General features: G+C 40.8%; 1 protein-coding gene across 10 annotated transcripts in view; it reads left to right on the top strand.

Annotated features, from left to right (window-relative positions):
- The window catches only part of GATAD2A (GATA zinc finger domain containing 2A), a 112,558-nt gene that overhangs the window by 28,535 nt on the left and 66,927 nt on the right, over nt 1–17,096 (top strand). For 2 of the 10 annotated variants that reach the window (XM_039333026.1, XM_039333021.1), the window contains exon 2: nt 4,573–4,636. The exons of 6 other annotated variants lie outside the window; for them this stretch is intronic. The gene's annotated coding sequence lies outside the window, so the exon portion shown is untranslated. Of the gene's footprint in view, nt 1–4,572; nt 4,637–14,130; nt 14,670–17,096 lie in introns of those variants that run through there. 2 more of the 10 variants (XM_039333022.1, XM_039333027.1) reach the window with 2 other exon arrangements.

Here is a 17,096-nt window from a genome sequence, read left to right as displayed (position 1 = left end):
ATGTGTGTGAGTGAGAGAAAGCAAGTTTTCACCTGAAACTGAAAATAAAATGAAGATGCCATTAGATGACTCAGAAAGAGAAATACCAAAGAAAGCATGCCACAATTAAAGAATTGGGAGCAAGTAGCCCTAAAAGCACATTAGTCTTGACCATTTAAAAGCTACCTGCTGAGATTAGAGTTGTCCAGCTGGGTATGTTGTTACGTTGAGTTGACCATGAAATAATGAGGTCACAACTTTAATTGTTTCAAAACTGATGTAATATTCTCTCTATCACATCCCAGTTAATAATTAACTGCGGTTTCTAAGCACACTTCAAAGGTAGAAAGCATTGCAAAATTTTCTTATACAGGTAGTCCTCAATTACAACGGTTCATTTAGTGACTGTTTGAAGCTACAACGACACTGGAAAAAGTGACTTACAACTGTTTTTCACACATATGGCCATTGCAGCATCTCCACGATCACATGATCAAAATTTCAGATACTTGGAAATTGGCTTGTATTTATGTCAGTTGCAGTGTCCTGAGGTCATGTAATGACCTTTTGCGACCTTCTAACAAGCAAAGTCAATGGGACAGGCCATTTCACTTAACAGCTGTATTGCTAACGTAAGAGCTGCAGTGATTCACTAAACAACTGTGGCAAGTAAGGTCGTAAAATGGAGCAAAATTCACTTAACAAATGTCTCACTTGGCAACAGAAATTTTGAGCTCAATTGTAAGTCGAGGACTACCTGTGCTGCATTCTCTCTTTATTGTCTGACTGGATTCCAGAAATACTTGTGGCCAGCTGAAAAGTTGTTTGCAAATGAGAATTCTTCTCTCTTGATCCTACAGCTTTTGCCTGCTGTCTGTCATAAAAAATCCTCAAAATTTGTTGGATATCTGAAAAAACAATTAGCAATTCAGAAACTTGCTAATCATATAGTGAGCTGCCTAGAGTAGCCCCATGGCGATATGGATGGCAAATAAATTTAACAAATGAACAGGAAATTACTAACCATTCTCCAGTTTTGGTTTTTGGATCAAAACGGAAATTTGATTGATTTGTTTGATTCTGGCAAACAGTGCACCTCATCCATTATAATGATCATCCTGTAAATCAGTGGTTCTCAACCTTTTTAATACTGCGACCCCAACTGGTCGTAAGTCGAGGACTTTCCCTGCCTGGGAGCACCGTGCATGCGTGGTGCCGCCCCCTGCGCCAGCCGAGGCGTAGCTGGCAAGCGGCAGAGACGGCGCAGGCCAACCACCGGCTGGGCCACCAGCTGGCCCAGCCCAAGGAAGGTAAGGCACCTGCCGGGCCCCACACACGCCAGCAACCCTCCCTGCGCCCGCCGGCCTATCACCTCCCACCCCTGGCCCTGTTTTACTTACATTTTTAGTAGTTGCTCAGCAGGGAGGGGTGGAAACTTCCAGACAGCTCGCCTTCGCTGCAGACAACTTGCAGCACCGTTTGCAGAATGGGACTTTTGGCGGGCTCAGCAGGGCAGAGACAGCCTGGACAATTCCTATTGGCTTTTGAAAGCCAATAGAATTAGACTCTATTCAAGAGAGTCTATTCTATTGGCTTTCAAAAGCCAATAGAATAAAAGGGAGTAGCACAGCTAAGGAAAAGGGGGGAAAATGGCGGACTGCGTTGTTTGGCGACCCCCGTGAAATGGTCGTTCGACCCCAAATGGGGTCACAACCCACAGGTTGAGAACCGCTGCTGTAAATAGTCACCTGATTTATTTTCTTCCCCCTGGGTTCTTTTGAGGCCTTTTTGGAGGGGGGGGGGGTTGCCACTGTTTTCCATCCTGATTTAGTCATGGACAATAGTTGCTCCCACTGAGGAAGGGATCATGGGTATGTGGGGTGATGTCACTCTGCTGTTTAGCCAATAGGACTTAGCTGTGCATTCATGTCATTGGGTAATTTACCTGGACTCAGTCAATCCTAAAGGAAATAAACCCTGACTGTTCTTTGGAAGGACAGATAACTGAAGCTGATAATTTAGCCACTTAATGAGAAGAGAGGATTCATTGGAAAAGATCCTGATGTTGGGAAAGATGGAAGGCAAAAGGAGAAGGGGACGGCAGAGGAGGAGACGATTAGACAGTGTCATCGATGCAATGAACATGAATTTGGGCAGACTGCAGTAGACAGTGGAGGACATGGGGGCCTGGCTTGCTATGGTCCATGGGGTTGTGAAGAGTCTGACACAACATAGCAACTAAACAGCAACAAAATTTACTTTGACTGAAAATTACCTTGAAGGAATTGGATTTTTTTCCCTCTGGGAATTAATGAACAAATACCTATTAGAGTGGAGGTGGACAATTTATTTTTAACAGTGCTGGAAATGTTTATCTGAAAAATAGTTGATTCAGCTTGGGCCACAGCTTCTTTGTCCCATCACATCAACCCATCCCACCCAGTTAAGCAGAGAAGGAGTATTGTGGCCCTCATGAGTTAAAGAATTTTGACTTTTCTGCCATTGCCCCTGCCCCCTGGAACTTTCTACCCCCCTCCCACCAAGAGATGAGGTGAGCCCTACTCTCACTACATACAGTTTTTTATGTTTTAATATTTTATTTGTATGCCACCCAGAGTCCCTCTGTGAGAAAGATGTTGGGAAAGATGGAAGGCAAAAGGAGAAGGGGACGGCAGAGGAGGAGACGATTAGACAGTGTTTTGAAATTTGATCAATCAATCAAATAGATCCATTTGATTAGCTTGAGTTGCTATTTTGAATACCACTTGTATTCAAGATCATTGAATTAACCACATTATTACATTCAAGATCATTGTGATGTAACCTTGAATGTTATCTCAAGACATGTAACTACTAGTGTAGGAATTCTGGCTTTGTTTTTCCTTTATAGTAGACAAACAAGCACTTTCTGGCATTTTGATAAACTTAAAAAAGGATCTGAGAATCTCTTAGGGTCCTTTTCCTTTTTTGCAATTACGGTAGCCTGATAAACCTTTGCCCATAAATGCTAAATTTCCAAATGGAAACACAATCTAACAAAACTGTCCAGAAGGTCTCACACCTAGAATTTGATTTAAAGCTTCCATTCCCATGTCAATACCCAGAAAAACTAGTACAGGTAGTCCTCAGTTTATATCCACAATTGGGACCAGAATTTCTGTCACTTTCCAAGGTGGATGTTAAAGTGAGTTGCGCTCAGTTTTACAACCTTTTTTGCGTTAAGCGAATTGCTGTTAAGTGAAACGTGATAATTAACTGAATCTGGATTCCCCCATTGACTTTGCTTAGAAGCCAATCTGGGAAGATTGCCTATGGCGATCACGTGACTCCCCGGGATGCTGCAACTGCTGTGAATATGTACCAATTGCAAATGTCCAAATTTTTATCATGTGACCATGGAGGATGCTGTGATGGCCGTAAATCCAGGGACTGGTGATAAGTCACTTTTTTTTCAGTCCCATTGTAACTTTGAAAAGTTATTAAATGAATGATTGTTAAGCCGAGGACTACCTGTATCACATGGCTGTGGTGATTTGTTGCTTGCCAGCACATGGTCAGCTGCTTTCTGTGGTACTTAAGGTTTCAAAAGATGAGCAGTTTCAAAATGCAAAAATTCCGTTCCCAAAAAAATTGACAAATAAACGGTTTTCAGATAGACTTCTGAGACAGCTCCGTGTACAGCATGTTGCAGCCATCTAGCCTGGAGGTGATAAAGGCATTGTGTCACCATTGCCAAAGTGTAGAGCAGGGATAGGCAACCTTGGCTCTTTTATGACTCATGGACTTCAACTCCCAGAATTCCTAAGCCAGCCATGCTGAGGGGAAGGGAAAGGTTTCCAAGCTGAGCCATGCTGGCTCTGGAATTCTGGGAGTTGAAGTCCACGAGTCATAAAAGAGCCACGGTTTCCTATCCCTGCCCTAGCCTCTGCTGAAGATGTTACCTAGCCTGGTAACGAAACGTTCAGAAACCAACCTACAAGCTTGGAGAACAAAGCCTCATATTCTTAAGTGGCGCTTCTGCATTAGAATGGCAAATAGTGTAGAATATTAGTGTTTCATAAGGTTGCCTACCCCTGGTGTAGAGGCTTGTGGAGAGAGCCTTGAAATAGGAATGCAGAGGCAGATACATAAACACCATCTTAGCCTTGAAAGAGACTAGGGTGGATTAAAAAAAAAATCAGGATTACTCTGCCTTGATTTCTCTTGGAAATAAGAGTGGGGGAGGGAGGGAAAAACTCTCAGGCATTCAAGACTTGGATCATTGCTTCCAGCAATCCTTATAGAGTCTCTTTCCTGACCTTGCTTAACTTGAAGGTCTGACACAAGGCCTCCTACCTCAGAGGATCACCACAGGTCATCCACCAAATCTTGGCAACGGCTTCTTTGTCACCGGCCCTCCACTTGATGATCAGGCAGCAACCATGAATCCGAGAGAATGCCCATGTTGAAGACCTGGCTCCTTCAGAAGAAGGCTATAACTCATCCAAAAGCAGGATAGGAACTGACAGAGATGCAGGCAGTTTTTGGACAAATGATAACTCCCATCTTGCCAGGGTCCTGTTTACATTGTTTTTTCCCATTCTGTCCCTCCAGACACCAGACCCTGAGTCAAGACTTCTGCATCTCCAACTTGGTCCACGATTGACATCCATGTCTGGTATTATCAGCAAACAAATGATATCTTACTCCAAATTGGTGGGTTAGTGTAGATGGTTTTTGAAAAACAGGAGAGCTGAGGCCAGTGGCACATCACAAAAGAGAGATCAGTTGTCTGATTACCTTTTCTCGGTACTGTTGACAGGAACAGCCCATTCAGGGAGGAGTGGGACCCACGTAAACTAGCCCAACCTTTTTCCAGCCCTGTAGATGGTCCAGAGGGCTATCAGTCGATACTATTGAATGTCGTTGTGAGGTTCAGTAGGCCAAAATCTTCCATAAAAAGGGGGAAATGGAGAATGGTTGAAGTTGTCTGATATAATTAGAACAAGGCATATGGCTCTTCAGAAGTGGGTTCACCATCACATCCTTTTAAGGTAGTTGGTACTTTCCAAAGAGGCACGTACCACTCCCCAAATCGAACACATATCATCTGGCAGCCCAAAAGAGCAACTAAGACATTGGTCCAGTCCACTGATGACAGAACCTTTGTTGTAGAAAATTATTCACTCCCACAGAGAACACATGGTCAAATGAAACCCATGTGACCAGATGTGGGTAGGTCCAGATGTGACTGAATTTCACTTATCTTGAAATTTACCTCTACAGCTTGCTCTGATCTCTTGTTTAGATCAGCAACAGCCAGCATGGCAAATTCAATGATCAGAAGAGCACCTTGTGGTCAGCTTAGAAAAATTACAGATTTTGCAAATTAATGCACATTTTTTGTTGAATGCCATCACAAAAACAGTGTAGAAGCAATGCAGAGGGTGGGGTAGAGAATAATAGAAAATCTCGGGGAGGGATTATATAGCAGTGTAGCTTATTTTTTTAATTGAGATGCAAAATAGAGTATGGGAATGCAGTCGGCATAATATATCTTTAGTGAACTAACTGATGGACTGCCCTCCTATTTATCTTCTACACTGCTGAATCCTAAGGGCAGTTCACAATAGCAAAATAGAACAGTCTAAAATAAATATATGATTAGGCTTAAAAACCGAAAAAATATATTTAAATACACCGTAGGTGTCATAAACATAGTAGTCTGGAATATCAATTCCCCTGGAGAATAATTTGGTTTTTACTGCTTTATGGAATAGTGTTGAAGTCTGTGTCAGTGTACCCTCAAGAGGGGGACTATTCTGATCAGTAGGTGTGGGCTGGATGCAGGTAGATACACAACCTGGCTTGAAAATTATACTCAAAGTGAACTCATTAGTAGTTCTGGTATTGAAAGGTATAAATGGGGCATTGCAAGGTCCTAAGTCCAGTGGTCTTCAACATTTTTATTGGTGATTAGTTGGGGATAGTAACTTTGAAACTTGCTAATTGTGCAGAACTGGGTGGAACAGTTAATACTGGAGAGGGGAAATGCAAAATGTTTTTTATTGATTAATGAATCAAACAACAGAAATTAAAGAATCAAATGCAAAGTTACTTGCTTAGGAGAAAGAAATCTAGTGGGCTGGTAGAAAATGGGAGATATCTACCTTGACAATGGAACTTGCAAAAAAATTGAAATTGTAGTTGATCATAACCTCAGTATGAGTAATCAGTGCTTCATATTTGCAAAAGTACAAATTGGCTGCCTCAATAGTAGTGCAGGTAATCCTCAATTTACAACCATTTGTTTAGTAACGGAAGTTGCAGTGGCACCAAAAATAGTAACTTCCAACCAGTCCTCACACTTAACAACCATTGCAGCATCCTCATGGTTAGGTGATCAAAATTCAGGCACTTGGCAACCAACATGTAATTTATATTTATAGCATCACAGGGTCATATGTAAACAATTTGTGACCTTCCCAGCTGACATAAAAATGAGAGAAGTCAGATTCGCTTAATGTCCGTGGCATAAAAGGTAATAAAACTGGGCGTGACTCATTTAATAGCCACCTTTTTTAGCAATGGAAATCCTGTATTTGTGTGTGTGTTTGTGTGTGTGTATATATATATACACACACACACATACACACACATACATACATACATACATATACACACAGTGTCTAAATCATAGGTTAATCGTTCCATTCTGTTCTACATTACTTAGTTATTGTCTGTCTTGAATGTTGTGTCCAGTTCTGGGCACCACCATACTCTGAATTCAGCCAAGCGGGATGCAGATCAGAACATCAAGTCAGATTGGCCTCCTTCCAGTTCAAAAATATGATAGTTAATTTGGTTAGCACGGTTTTGACTTAACCACCTTCTAAGTGCAGCTTATTTGGCAGCTTAAGCTTATATTAAGATTGGACAGTCATTTGTCTGAAATTGTATAGAGCAGTGTTTCTCAACCTTGACAATTTTAAGGCATGTGGACTTCAACTCCCAGAATTCCACAGCCAGCATTGCTGTGGGAGTTGAAGTCCACATGCCTTAAAATTGTCAAGGTTGAGAAACACTGGTATAGAGTCTCCTGCTTGAGCAGGAGGTTGGACTAGAAGACTTCCAGGGTCCCTTCCAGTTCTATTCCGATTGATTGATTGCTAGCAACAGATGAAACAGTATGTTGTCTAGGCTTTGTATTCTGTCCCACATACAACAAAGCGCCATAAAACAACAAATAGGTCTTCCTCACTGCTCTGAGAATTAGCATGTCAGCAAGTAAGGCCCAGTTGTGTTGATTCAAGAAGCAGCTAGACTAAACAAATAGACTGCTGTGACATGGGAGATATCTATCCTGGCAATGGAATCCATATATTATTTATTTGTTGGGTTTATATCCAACCATTGAGGGTTGAATTGATTGCAGTAGATAGCAATTTTAATAAATGTCTGCTTTGGGATCTACATGATTGGGGAATGCATGGAACGCTTGCAGTTTAAATTTGCATCATGGAGACCCTTTTTTTATTACAGCATTTGGATTCAAACATCGAACAGATCCAAGAATGCCTTGTTATTATTGTTTCATGCAGCTTGTGAACCATCCATTTATTGTCTTTACACCTGCTTTATCCTAAGAGTAGACATTCTAGGAAAGCCACGTTAGTCTGTGGTGCCAAAAAATCAGGAATCTGGTACACGTAGTCCTCGGCTTTCGACCACAATTAAGCCCAAAAGAACTGTTGCTAAGTGAGATTTGCCCCATTTTACGACCTTTCTTGCCACAGTTGTTAAATGAATCACTGCAGTTGTTAAATTGGCAACATAGTTGTAAAGTGAATCTGGCTTCGCCATTGACTTTGCTTGTCAGAAAGTCCCAAAAAGTGATCACATGACCCGGGACACTGCAACTGTCATAAATATGAATCAGCTGCCAAGCACCCAAATTTTGATGACGTGACCATGGGGATGCTGCAACAGTTGTAAGTCACTTTTTTCAGCACTGTTGTAACTTTGAATAATCATTAAACAAGTAGTTGTAAGTCAAAGACTATCTGTAGTATCTTTTTTCCAATCTTTTTAAACCATTTTCTTAAAAGCGTCAGCTTTTGTGAGATGCAGGATACCCCATCACACGCACGGATGTGTCGGATGTAATGAGCTGCAATTCATATAAGCTTATGTCTTTTAATATTTTTTGTTTCTCAGATTAAATACTGTTGGGTCTAGTAATTTGAACTAAGCTTGAATCTCACTACAATTTTGTAGAGGGATGACCAAGTGTCCTTGACAAAAACAGACCATGAATGGGATATTGATTTTGCTCTTTCCTGATTAATTCCTCTGTGCTAAAATTGGGGCAAATGAGTGGGCTAGCAGGGACCCCTTTCATTAAGGTAATTATGCTGCCCCTTTTCTCTCACCACAATCAATCTGTGTGGGCAAATTAAGACTTGTCACTTTTGTGGTAACGACCCCCCCCTTCAATGCTTTCTGCCCTTTCTTTCCCTCTGCTTCTAACCCCCTTTTTCTTGGATGATAATAAAGGGAGTGGGCACGCAAAGCTGGGCCTCTAGCAAACTTCGTAAAGATTTGCCTCTTTATAGGTGAGCTCATGTAACGATTATGAGGGGCCTATTACGCCTCTTAAAATGGTGTCCATGGTGCAAGGTCCCCAAGGTGGTTGCTAAGCAACCGGAGTTCTCTGGCGACTTGCTCCCGAGAAATTTAGAAGTCGAGGAAGACAGAGATGATCCTAAAGAAGGCCAGACCAGCAGATCCCAGCTGGTATTCTTTGAGACAGTGGGTCCTCTCTTAAAAATGAACAAAGATAAAACTTGTGGAAGTTCCCTTGGGAGGGGTGCGCTTGTAAAATGCCAATGGGGTCGAGACAATTGTGCCTTTATTTTTGTTTGTGGACACACAAGAAACAGTAATTGGGTTAATACTGAGAAGGACTTTTATCATATTTGCACCGTTGATAGAATAAGTCTTGATTTAAGTAGCTACCTGATCCTCTAAAGTAGTACTTCGCTGCTCCTTTTAAGGATGCACTCGATTTATTTTCTCTCAGAAGAATCATTAGCTTAGAGATGTTCCTGTTCCTCAGTTCCCCTCCTTCCTACCCCCCCAACACACACACACACACACACACACACACACACACACACACATATACAGGAGTGACAACAAAGATTCTTGTTTCCATGAGAACATGATGTGGGTGAAGTGAAGACAAAAGCTCATGGGAGGTTCCAGTCCAGCCCTCTGATAACTTTAGTAGAAACATAAAAATAACCCAGGGAGGTATTGGCCTGGACTCATTGCTGTCCTTTTCAATAGAATCACAGGGCTGGAAGGGACCTTAGAGGTCTTCTAGTCCAATCTCCTGCTCAAGACAGGACTCTTATACCATCCTGGATAAATGGGTATCCCATCTTTTCTTGACAATCTCCAGTGATGGAGCACTCACAACTCCAGGAGGCAAGCTGTTTCATTGTTTAATCTTTCTCACTGTAAGAAAATTTCTCCTTATTTTCAAATTGGGTCTCCCTCTGATACACTTCCACCCACTGCTTCTTGTCCTGTCCTCCAGTGTTTTGGAGAATAAATCAATACTCTGTTCCCTGTGATAGCCTTTCAAGTATTGGAAGACTGCTATCAGGTCTCCCCTAAGCCTTCTCTTTGTTAGGCTAAATATACCTAGTTCCCTTAACGGTTCATCATACAGTTTAGCCTCCAGACCCATTATCATCTTCGTTCTTCTCTGCACTGTTTCTAGGATCTCAGCATCTTTTTTAATATTGTGACTGGATGCAATATTCCAAGTGTGGCCTCACTAGTGCAGTATAAAATGGTACTATCACTTCTTGTGACCTTGATACTATCCCTCTTTTTGGCAGCTATAACACACTGTTGATTCATACTTAAGCAGGACTGCTAGATCCCTCTCACAGGCACTAATGTTAAGCCAGGTACTGCTTATCCTCTGCTTGTGCATTTGGTTTTTCCTGCTTAAGTGTAGAACTTTTCTCGCCACTGAACTACGTGTTGTTGTATAGGGCCCAGTGCTCAAGTCTGTCAGGATCCATCCGAATGTTGGATCTATCTTCCAAAGTGTTTGCAATTTCCCCCAGCTTGGTGTCATCTGCAAATTTGATGAGCGCCTCTCAGTTCTTTCATCTAGGACAGGGGTGTCAAACTGCTGGCCTGCGGGCCGGATGCGTCATCGCAAAACCGCACCCACCCCATTGCCGGCAGTGGAAAAAAAGTCGTGATATGTCGCAATACGTCACATGACATTGCGAGTTTGACACGCCTGATCTAGGACTAGATGTTGACAAGCACTGGACCTAAGAGAGAACTGTGAGATACCTCAGTACATGTTTCCTTTCATGTAGATATAGTGCCATTGAGGACTAAGTGCTGAGTACAGTTGGTCAGCCAGCTGCAAATCCATTTACTGTCTATTCTACATAGTTCTATATTAATCAGCATCATGTAGTCATGTATAAGGCATCCTGGCCGGAGAAAAGGATTGTGCCAAAATGCAAAGGAACTGCATACTATGCTAGCCTACTCATTCTAGTTTTGGTTTGCAGGACCAATAGACAAAACCCCATTGTAGGTTGTCCGTATTCCATATACTTCAGCCCTTAATGTGCCCTTGGCTTGTGCTTGGAACAAATAGCCACAAGGTGCAATAGGGGAGATTTCCCCCAGTCTATGTGTGCTAAATATGTACACCAAAGGAATCCTTTCCTCAAGTTTTCCATCTGTGAGGGACCTACAATACATTGGCCAGAGCTCCTTGGCTTTCTCTTGGATTCAAAATACAGCATTGCAAAAAAACTAGTTTGGTCACCAACAGCTTGCATATATGTTGAACCCCCCCCCTCTCCCCTGCAAAAAAAAATGCAAGACGGTATTTCCATAATCCTCCCTGTCATGTGACTTTTGTGGCCACTGAGATGATATCATGGAAGTGTAGCCATTTCCTCTCAGTTTTGCTTGGCTGCAATGAAAAGTGAAATCTGTTGGATGTACCATGGAAAGTGCACAGCTACGTGTCTAGCTAAGGATTAAACTTGAATTCACGGCAGAATCCCCAACTGTCAAATGCTTGAAGTAATCTCTGTCATGCAAGCATCTCGGCCATCTTCTTGAGAATTCTAGGACTTAAAAGTTGAAAATATCTGATAGTTTACCAGTTTGGGAAAAGTTGTCTATAATAATGAAATTACAGATTTCTCTGCTCCATTCAATTATCTGCATAATCAGCATCAAAAAGGGGCCTTGGGCAGACCCTTCTCTGCAATGTCAGGCCACAGTTCTTTTACTGGATCATAAATAAAGTACTCATGACATCATGGACATGTCTATCTAATTTTCAGGGCAATAACAGGTAGTCCTCAGGTTACAACTGTAATAGACCCTGCCCATCACAGTCATAACTTATGATGTTCGTAAAGCGGCCATTAAGCGGGTTGGTCGTTAAGAGGGAGTCAAGCTATTCTCCAAAGCACCTGAAGGCAGGACAAGAAGCAACAGATGGAAATTAATCAAAGAGAGAAGCAACCTGGAATTAAGGAGAAACTTCCTAACAGAGGACAATTAACCAGTGGAACAACCTGCCTCCAGAAGCGGTAAATGCTCCAACACTGGAAGTTTTTAAGAAGAGACTGAACAGCCATTTGTCTGAAATGGTATAGGGTTTCCTGCCTGAGCAGGGGTTGGACTAGAAGACCTCCATGGTCCCTTCCAACTCTATTATTATTGTTGTTATTGTTACTGTTACAGTATTAAACCAATGATTTACTATGAGTTCTGTTTTGCCAAAACCCAGAAGTAAATACCAGGTGGCAGCCTGGTTGCCAATTGCCTGAAGTGCAGTCATGTGAATGGGGGGGGTACATGACAGTTGGAACTTTGAATCTGGGTCATAAGTACTCCCCAGGTTGGTCTGTTGGAACTTGGAACGGTTGTCAAGCAACCGGTCATAAATTGAGGACTACCTCTAATATGGAAATAGTTTGCCATTGCCATCGTTATTTCCATCGTCTTACTCTGCCCTGCTCTCTGAGATTTCTTTGTTGACTGTCAATGAAAAATTGTGTCCATCCACATCTGCTTAGCTTTTTCAAGATCAGTCAAGGTTGGCGATGTTGCCACCTGTTCTGATTGCAAGATAGTGAGCCTTATAGTGTGATGTTTAGTTTATGAGTAAGCTTATTCTATCTGTTGTTTGTCCTAATAATGGGGATAATTACAGGTTACATGTAGGGGAAAAAAATCCATTTGCATATAAAGTTCTCTTCAATCCTTCACCTTTCTTCTTCAATATGGTGCTTCAAAGTAGGATTAAAAAAAGATACACCAAAGAGTTGAGAGGACTTTTAAAGCAGCATAAATGGGACACAGTGTTGCGATGGGATGAGAAAATTGGGAGGATTCAGTATGGCAGCCTTAAGCAAGTGGACATAACTACCTAGTTATACAGGAAATGTATGGATCCAGGTCATTTAAATATTTTCCTGGTTGCTGTGTAAATTATTAATCACATATTTTATCTCCTCAGTTACCATGTGAGGTATGCAGGAGGCAAGGAAATAAATTTATGGCTGGGCATAAATAATATGAAGCTGGATCACTTTGGATTGAATTCAACACTGTAAATGCTATGATAGCTTCCGTTCTCTGGCTGGCTGTGTCTTCATTAGCCTCCATTTATTTATTTAAATCATTTATATCCCGCTTCCCATAAAAGGCAAAAATTTTAAGAGTGAAATTTAAAACCAGTATAATAAAATGACAGTAAATTCAAGTGAATCACATAAAACGTGTACATTAAAATGAATTGTGGGACGGAAAGAAGAAAATAGCTTTTGCCACCCACAAAGGAAGTGCTAGATGAAAACAAAAATTGACTACATTAGATGGCTAAATAGTCTAATAGTAGGCCTCTTTCAAATATCAGAGAGCCAGCAAAGCTCTGAAGTCCATATTGTGAATGTCCAAAAATGATGTCCAGCTTACAGCCTATTGCAGAACCTTCCCAAATGATCATTATGATTATTCAGCTTCTAACATCTTAAAGTAGGGATCCCCAACTCCTGGGTCGTCGCAGCCCTTTCAAAACCGGGCCGTGGAAGTAGCAGGTGAGTGTGCGTGCAGCTGCACTTGTGTGAGCAGCGAGTGAATGCACACGGGAAACTCCATTTGTGCAAGCTTCACGTGCGCACTCATTGGGTAACTGCAGACCAATTTTGTTTTGTCAGCCTAACCTATTTTTTGTGAGGGGAAAAAAACAGAAATTGCCATATTAAACAGTTCTTGAGCTCCTAAAAAAAACACAGGATGTAAAATCAATATAAAGAGATGGACTTGGCTTGTTTTACAAGCCAAGTAGAGATTCATATATGGACTTTTTTTTTCATATTTGCAAGATGAGAAAACTCCACTTTTCCAGGTTTTTTTTAAGCATCTCCTCCTTTTAAGTCAAGCTTACTTCATTATCTGCAGGCAGGAAACTAAAACAGCTAGAGCCTTTGTAGCATCAGCAGATATTCTTACAGTTCAGGATTTTGCATTTCATATGGCAAAACAAATCTAGTATAAATATTAACCTCTAAAATTTTGGGGCAGCTGACTAGGCCTCAGTTTAAATTTGCCACAAGGTCCCCACTAAGGAGAACAATCAAAGAAAGCAATATATTTGGTATCCTCAAATTACGACTACAGTTGAGCCCAACATTTCTGTTGCTTAATGAGACAGTCATTAACTGAGTTTTGCCCCATTTTACGACCTTTCTTGCCACAGCTGTTTATTTATTTATAAAGTTTATTGGCTGCCCATCTTACCACAAAGTAATTCAGGGCTGCTTGCAATAATAAAAGTGAATCACTTTTGTTAAATTAGTAACACGGCTGTTAGATGAATCTGACTTCCCCACTGACTTTGCTTGTCCAAAGATTGCAAAAGTTGATCACATGACCCCTAGGACACTGCAGCCGTCATAAATGAGTCAGTGGCCAAGCATCTGAATTCTGATCACATGATCTGGAGAGGCTAGGCGTGAAAAATTGTCATAACTTTTTCAGTGTCATAACTTCAAACAATCACTAAACAAATGTTGTAAATCAAGGACTACCTGTATTCTGTGGACCTCCTGAGAAAAAAATTACATTGAATTAGCAGTAATCAAATGCATGGTGTGTGTGTGTTTATTTTGTTGTGCCATTGGTAGTATGTACAGAGAGCACCATCACTTACAACAGGTGACTTGTGCATTGTAGCCAGAGAATAAATACTTGCTTGGGAGTGATAGCTTGGCAACTTACTTACAATCCAGTAAAATAAACTGTGTTTATTAATCTTAATTCACAAGAAATTTGTTCAGCTATGTGTCCATTGATTTGTTTATTTCATTTCTTGGAGAGATTCCCCCAAATGGATATTTCCTGGCAAGTAGTTTTTTACTGACACATGATTTAATTAATTATTTTCTTTTCCCTTTCCTTTTCAGTTTTTTTTTTGTTTTGTTTTGTGTTGTTTTTGCAGTGTGTCGAGTGACTTCTTCCTGTGTCATCTGTTTATAGGATTTGGTGAGAGAAGGGAGAGATCTGGCATTTTAAAATGAAAGTGTCTGAATTTGGCAGGCTGGTGATGGAGCTAATGGCCGTGAGGAAACTTTTGTATTAAAGTAAGGAGTGTGGCTTGGTTAACACTCTAGGCCTGAAGCAGCGGGTGTGGCTTTTGCTATATTAAGTCTTGGGCTGGTGCCAGTGTGGTCTTGCAATGTCCATTTAAAGGCCTTGTCTCACATAATGGATCCAGAATGGCTTTCCTTAAAAATCTTGGAATTTTATAGTTGATCCATGTAAAATTTGAAAGGCATCTTTCTAGTTCTTCTGTACTTCTCAGGGATTGGATAATAATTATTAAGTAATCCCTATGAAATAAGACAATCAAGAGAGAATTTGGGAGGGGGGAAGTGTATTAAAAATAAGCAGTTACAGTACCTAAAATCAAATTTTGTCATCCCTGTGGAAGAAATTTATTCCCCTAAAGTCTTAGCCAATCAGTGAAAGAGGAGAGAGCTTCAGGTACCAACTCAGCCTCTCAAGCCATGTAGTTGTATAGTTTTTTTTTTTAATTGAAAAGTTTTATACAATATACATCCCGAGACCCACCCACCCCTACCCCCCCTACCCCATTTCCCAGAGCTGAATACAGGGTTACAAATAAACAATCAAACTCTAAAAAAAAACATTACCCAACTATACAAGTAACCAAGTCCGTAACACACTTTAGGAGTTGTATAGTTTTGATGAAATTAACAAGGATCTGTTGTATGTCTTGTCCCTCTGCCACAGTTGGATTGCAGATAGCTTTTTTGTCAGAGGTTACTGGTCCAAGCAGGGTGTTAAGGAAGTGATCCCTAAAAATTTTGCGAAGCCTTTTGAGTTTCTAAATGAATCACTGAAACTTTCAGAGAGTCCTAAAACAAAGTGATAACTAGATTACAGGATTGGTGCAAATGATGGAATCTCCTGCCAGCAATGCTGACTATCATTTGAGTGGTATTAAAAGAAGCATCAGACAAGGATAAAGTGGAAAAAGGCAGGTTGAAATTCATTGACTCAGTGTCACTAGGTTAGGGGTAGGCAACCATGGCTCTTTTATGACTCGTGGACTTCAACTCCCAGAATTCCTGAGCCAGCATGGCTCAGCTTGGAAACCTTTCCCTTTCCCCTCAGCATGGCTGGCTCAGGAATTCTGGGAGTTGAAGTCCACAAGTCATAAAAGAGCCAAGGTTGCCTACCCCTGCACTAGGTGATATTAGGTCAGGGGTTTTCTTGAATTAACCTACCTTCCCAGGCCGTGGTAGTATAATGGTCAGAGAAAAGTCTTTCCCTATGTTGCAATAGTCATATACTTTGGAGTATAATGTCCTTATTAATGGTCAGGAATGTTGGGTCTTGCATATTCAAAATATCAGAAAGGCCTTATACAGATAATCCTTGACCTACAACCATTTGTTTAGCAACCATTTGAAGGTACAACCTACAGTCACGTGATCAAAATTCAGGTGCTTGGCAACTGGCATATATTTTTGATGCTTACAGTGTCCTGGTACCATCTGATCATCATTTGTGATCTTCCCAGCTGGCTTCCAACAAGCAAAGTCAATGGGGAAAGCCGGATTTATTTAACGACTTCATGATTCGTTTAACAATTGCAGTGATTTCCTTAACAACTGTGGCAGAAAAGGACATCAAATTGGGTGCGACTCATTTAACTGCTTTGCTTAACAATGGAAATTCTGGTCCTAATTGTGGCTTTAAGTTGAGGACTACTTATAGTGTTGAGGCCTGGGTTTCAAATCCCTACCTCAGCTATAAAGCTCAGTGGTTTAATTTAGATCAATTATTTCCCAACCTTAGCAAATGTAAAGTGTGTAGACTGCAACTTACAAAATCTCCCAACTAGCATTTTTTTTTTGTTATTTGTTACATACTGTTGTTACTTGAACATGATGTCCTGAGTTGCATTTCAGATGGACAACTGGAAAGAAAGAAAGAAAGAAAGAAAGAAAGAAAGAAAGAAAGAAAGAAAGAAAGAAAGAAAGACAAGAAAAGCCTTTTAGGAATGTGGTGGTGGTAGTGATAATGATGAGAATTTTGTTTTATTCTTCTTCCTAAAGAAGCTCAGAATGGTAAAAAAAATAGGATAACAAAGTAGTCTGCACTATTATCTCATAATCTATTTAGGCGCTTGTTAGAATATTATTGGAGTATGCTTAGTTGTACTTTATGAATGGTGAATTTTGTAGCATATGCTGTATTTGGGTCTCTGGAAATATTCCCTTCACTGTTTTTTAAAGCTCCTAGTCCCAGACATATACTTGAAAATTATCCTTATGTTTTCTATGACAGCTTAGTGAACTTTTAAAACTTCTTTCTGAAGATTAACAATGCAAGTATTAGCAGGAAAAGCCATATTCTGGTAATGCAGCCCTCTGTTTTCGTATTACCGTAAAGGGGTGTTGTTCAAGTAAGCAAGAACTTCACCTGATTTTTGTCTTTAGTTCCTTGTGTTAGTAGCAGAAAAGAAATGATGCTGTAGC

Source organism: Crotalus tigris, unplaced genomic scaffold, assembly GCF_016545835.1.
Source record: "Crotalus tigris isolate CLP2741 ecotype Arizona unplaced genomic scaffold, ASM1654583v1 scf7180000024471.848039, whole genome shotgun sequence".
In the NCBI taxonomy this organism is placed as follows: domain Eukaryota; kingdom Metazoa; phylum Chordata; class Lepidosauria; order Squamata; family Viperidae; genus Crotalus; species Crotalus tigris.
The sequence above is the reverse complement of the archived record's forward strand: the minus strand, read 5'-3'. Positions and strand labels throughout refer to the sequence as shown.